Genomic DNA, 5,400 nt, shown 5'->3' on the forward strand with positions numbered 1-5,400 from the left:
TCACAGACTCTGGTAGTGAAAAGGGGCACCCTGACAGCTGCTACTCAGTGCTGTAGCAACAAGGTACGACTCAGACTCTTCACGCAGCTGCAGTATCTGTTGTGCTTAGGCATCTAAAGAGATGTGCAATAAAAGGATCTATACAACACATACCTGAGGTTCCTGTCAGAGCCCTTTCATATATCAGGCAAGAAAAGAATGAATGTTTTGTGAACTCAGTGCTGCTCTAGTCTCTCTTTTTATTCCAAGCAATGCTATCCAATGGGTAGAATTTAAAGCAACTTTCACCTGCTCAGTTTCACGATGGCAAAGCAAATCCTTCCTTAATGTAGGCGAGTCCAAGCTTCCCTGTTAATTTCTGTTATATTTACCCCTTAAATGTCCTCCCACCTTCTTGTTAAACACTTTAATAGAACTGAAAGAAAGCATAAGTTAGCTAAAATAAACAAAGATGGCATGGAACTAAATTCTAGCTTGACAGTATGTGAGAGGATTGGGACCAGCAAGTGGACTGCAACCCTAGTGTCCTAGTTCCTCACCCAGAGTCTCCGCCTTCACTTCCACAGTAAAATCCAGGCTTTCATAGGCCACTTGGTGTTCTCCAATGACACCTGCCAAGGTCTGGGGCACCCTCTCCCTCTGGGCAAACAGAGTACTCATACATGTGAAGTATTAGTTCCCCTCTATTCAGCACTGGTTAGGCCTCATCTTGAGTACTGAGTCCAGTTCATTTCTCCGCGCTTCAAGAAGGATGCAAACAAACTGGAACAGGTTCAGAAAAGGGCAACAAGGATGATCAGGGGACTGGAAACAAATCTCTATGAGAGACTGAAAGAACTGGGCACGTTTAGCCTGGAGAAGACTGAGAGGAGATATGATAGCACTCTTCAAGTACATGAAAGGTTGTCACACAGAGGAGGGCCGGGATCTCTTCTTGATTGTCCCAGAATGCAGGAGACGGAATAATGGGCTCAAGTTGCAAGAAGCCAGATTTCGACTGGACATCAAGAAAAACTTCCTAACTGTTAGAGCCATACAACAATGGAACCAATTACCTAGAGAGGTAGTGGGCTCTCCGAAACTGGAGGCATTCAAGAGGCAGCTGGACAGCCATCTGTCGGGAATGCTTTGATTTGGATTCCTGCATTGAGCAGAGGGTTGGACTTGATGGCCTTATAGGCCCCCTCCAACTCTACTATTCTATGATTCCCACTGCGTTGAGACATGTGTGGGAGGCTCTACATGATGGGCATCCTGGCATAATGCAAATGGAGGCCCTTGGGTGTAGCTAGTGTAGTGGCTCAAGATGGACAGTGAGATTGAACCGGTCCAGAATCAGCATCCCCCAGGCTCTGCTTTGTAGATCTCCCTGGCTTCAGCCCCAAATACCCAAAGTTCCTGTCCAAATGGGATCCCTTGCTCGCATGGTATCCAAAGTGCCTGGAATGCTGATGTTCCATCTTTGAGTCTTCCTCCTCCTCCAGACTCTCTTTCTTCACTTCCACCATAGAATCTGGCTTTTCATGGGCCTCTTGGGTTTCTCCACTGATGCCTTCCAAGGCCTGGGTCACCTTTTCCCCCCTAGGCCGCAGCCTGGCACCAGCTACTCCTATCAAGGTGGACAGGAAGTCTTTAGTGTTCTCAATCCTGACTGGGATCGAGGCAGCGATGAGTTTTTGTCTCTGTGCCTAGGGCCCTATGTTGTCTCCAGGAACACCTGCCACTAGGCTTCCCACCCTGCTGGAGCCCCTCATCTGGTTCCTGCTTAATTTCTTGTGGATCTGTCCCAATCAAATGGTCCCAAACTAAGCAACATGGAAGTCTCTTCTTCCACCTGCTTCCAAATTCTCCTCCACTTTGCTTCCCGCCAGGTCCTCCCTTGTTATTCCTGATCCTGAAAGGCAAAGGAATTCAAAATGTTAGTAAGAGCCAAGTGATGCCCTCCCCAGAAAAAATGCTGTGATAGCCTTTTTCAGAGCTTCCATCAATCAAAGGATGATCGCTTTGAGATTGGAGACAATATTTATAATAATAATAATAACAACAACAACAACAACAATAATAACAACAAACAACAACAACAACAACAACAATAATAATAATAATAAATTTTATTTTTCAGTCGCCTATCTGTCCGGGTTAGGGACACTCTAGATGACGAACAACAAGAATAAAACAATACATATATATATAATAACATCATCAAATTTTAAAATTAAAAAACCATGCTTTAATTCATAAATTACTCTGTCTCAATCTTGTAGGCCTGCCTGAACAGCCAGGTCTTCAAGGCTCGGCGATAGCTGGACAAGGAGGGAGCATGTCCGAGATCAAAAGGGAGAGAGTTCCAGAGAGTGGGGGCCACAAAGAAAATGCCCTCTCTCTGGTTCGCACCAGCCTGGCTGTTCTCACAGGTGGGACCGAGAGAAGGTCTTGCGAGGCTGATCTTGTCAGGCGGCATAATCGGTGATTCTGGAGGCGTTCCTTCAGATATACTGGGCCGAACCCGTATAGGGTTTTAAAGGTCAGCACCAACACCTTGAATTGGGCCCGGTAGACAACTGGTAGCCAGTGAAGATCTAATAACACTGGGGTAATGTGATCCCAGCGACGGCTATGCGTGATCAAGCGTGCCGCCGCATTCTGTACCAGCTGTAATTTCCGGACCGTTTTCAAGGGTAACCCCACGTAGAGCGCATTGCAGTAGTCTAAGCGAGAGGAGACCAGGGCATGTATCACTTGGGGGAGCAGATGACCAGGAAGATAGGGTCGCAGTCTCCGTATCAGATGTAATTGATACCAAGCTGCCTGGCTCACTGCTGTAATCTGAGCCTCCATGGACAGCTGGGAGTCAAGAATGACCCCAAGACTGCGGACCTGGTCCTTCAGGGGCAAATTTACCCCATTAAGCATCAGGTCAGTAATTCCTAATTTCCTTTTATCTCCCACAAGTAATACCTCAGCCTTGTCGGGGTTCAGCTTCAGCCTATTCTCTCCCATCCATCCACTTACGGATTCCAGGCACTTGGACATCTATTTAACCACAACAAGCCTTTCTGTTCTAAGATAGTGATTCCCAAACTTGTTTCCCCCACAGACCACTTGAAAATTGCTGAGGGACTTGGTGGGCCACTTAATGATTTTTCTGCTGGTGTAGCAATTGTCATGTGCTGTGGCTAGGTGTAGTGTGGTTTTTAACAGTATTTTTATTACTGCTTTTATTTCTTACATTCTCTTTTGTTGCATTATAGTTTGCATTCCATGGAATTCAATTAAAAATCCATATGAATATTTAATGTGGGCATGCCACGGACCACCTGAATGAAGCTCACGGACCACTGGTGGTCCATGCACCACAGTTGGGGAACATCGAATCTGGGGTGAAGGTAAGACTGGTTGGTAGGAGATTGGAGGACAGGCTGACTTTTTAATGGAGGAGAAGGATACCATAAATAACTCACCTTGAAGCTTTCCAGTTGCGGTTCTCCTCTCCGGGAATGTACCTTACCAAAGGCATGTGCCTGCTTTTTGAGAGAGATCTGTAGATGAGCCCTTCTTCTCATCATATCCACAGTTCCCGTATTAGATCCTCAGAGCAAGAAACACAAGAGTGATAAAAATGGAGCAATCAGCATTTTAGGCAGTAGCTGCTTTCTGCAGTGCTAACACAGGACTCAGATAAGCACAAAAGCTTCTCACAGGCAAGCACAACTGAGGGCAGTTAACAGCCATGTTGTGAAGTTATTTGAAATCACACTGCACTGAGACCCCATATTTTCGGAGGGGAGGAGAGGTATTGCATTCATGTCCTGCTTGTGGACTTCTCAGAGGCTTGCTGATTGACCAGCGTGGGAACAAGTTGCTGGACTAGAATCGCCTTTTGGTCTGATCCAGCAGGGCACTTCTTATCCTTTAAATTGGAGTGGCCAAAATTGAACCTGAGATCTTCTGCATGGAAAGCATGAACTCCCCAATGAACTACATCCTCACAGTTGACTGCACATAATGGAAAGGAACCAGATGGGACGTCTCTCAATCCTTCCAACCTCCTTCCTCTCTCCAGCCAGCCGCGGATTCCTTGCCTTTCCTGCCGTTTCTCTCTTTCTTCGCCCCTTTTGCATTCAGGTCTCTCCTTCATTGCTTTAACTCACCTTGAAGCCTTACAGCTCCCCTCTTCGGGAACAGGCAGCAACTACTCCAAACCTGGGAAAGAAAAGGGAAAAAATCAGTTCCTCCTTTCTCTCAACATCACCAGACAGGATGAGGTCATCACAACTATTTTCATTCTTTCTGATGTCATCTCTAGGAACTAGAACTCTATGGTTTTAACCCTTTGGAGGCTGTCATTTGGGCTGTCTGATCATAAGAACAGTCGGGCTGTTCAATCAGTCCAGGCAGTGGCCTATCTAGTTCAGCATCCTGTTCTCACAGTGGCCGACAATATGTCCCTGGGAACCCCATAAGCAGGACGTGAGCGCAAGAGCACTCTCTCTTCCTGTGGTTTCTAAGTGCATGTGGGGCACTGCCCCCCTAAACCCCCACCCCCCAGGCCTTTCTCTGTTTCTTACATTCATATTCATACGTTACCTCACGTCTCTGGGAATCTTCAGGTGTCTCAGGCTGTCTCCTTATTGTTTTCTTTCACGTGAAGATGGGTTCTGAGCTTGTGCAGATCTTGCAATGCAATCTGAACGTTACACAGTTTGTGGTAAGGCCTGGAGCAGGGAAACCTTTTTTTACTGTTAAGGCCCGGGCCACATTCCCTACAGAATATATGTCAAGAGTCACATGCTGGCGCTGGGCAGGGCTGGGGTCAGTGGTAGGCAGGACTGAAGCTGGAAGTGGGCAGGGCCTAATAAAAAGTAGGCAAGACCACCTTTCTCTCTGTCTTTCTGCCGCCTGTTTTCTCTGTCTCCTCCTTTCTGCCATCCCCTTCTCCTTCTCTCCCTCTCACCAACCAAAAGGCTGCCGTGGGAAAGGCAGAGAACTATTGCCAGCGGGCTGACCTGTTAGTCGCAGAGGGCTATCAAGTAACATGTTTACATCCGCACTCTTTCGAGAAGGGAGCATTAATACTGTAGTAGAGCACTTACAGGGACAACTTTGCAAAACATAGTCTTTTGTCACTTGAAAAGCTTCTCCGAGTATTTATTTTTAAATCAATTACCTGATGCTTTTTCTGACACTTTTTCTTGACAAAAATAAAATAAAATGGCTCCTTCTTGCCAACTTTTGTTGTCCTGTATTTCTTTCTCTCTGCTAGGACCTCTATTTCTCTCTTGGGTACCACTTGGTCTTCCTCTCAGTTTACCCTCAAGATCAGAATACATCTGGAGAGAAAAATCACACCTAGAATACCTACCCCCTAGAATCCTGGTTACCCCCGCCAAGCATCCTGGG

The 5,400-nt window shown here is 46.5% G+C and overlaps 1 long non-coding RNA gene across 2 annotated transcripts; it reads right to left on the bottom strand.

Annotated features, from left to right (window-relative positions):
- Positions 1 to 201: 201 nt before the first annotated feature.
- LOC133375377 (uncharacterized) lies at positions 202 to 4,794 on the bottom strand. 2 transcript variants are annotated; one of them, XR_009760191.1, is made up of 3 exons: positions 4,588 to 4,794; positions 3,462 to 4,203; positions 202 to 1,894 (listed from the first exon to the last, which is right to left on the bottom strand). It is a non-coding gene; the product is annotated as an uncharacterized LOC133375377 (long non-coding RNA). The 2 variants fall into 2 exon arrangements; XR_009760192.1 differs by lacking the exon at positions 4,588 to 4,794 and having other exon boundaries at positions 203 to 1,894; positions 3,462 to 3,589; positions 4,152 to 4,254.
- Positions 4,795 to 5,400: the final 606 nt, after the last annotated feature.

This window comes from Rhineura floridana, unplaced genomic scaffold, assembly GCF_030035675.1.
Source record: "Rhineura floridana isolate rRhiFlo1 unplaced genomic scaffold, rRhiFlo1.hap2 scaffold_19, whole genome shotgun sequence".
NCBI lineage: Eukaryota > Metazoa > Chordata > Lepidosauria > Squamata > Rhineuridae > Rhineura > Rhineura floridana.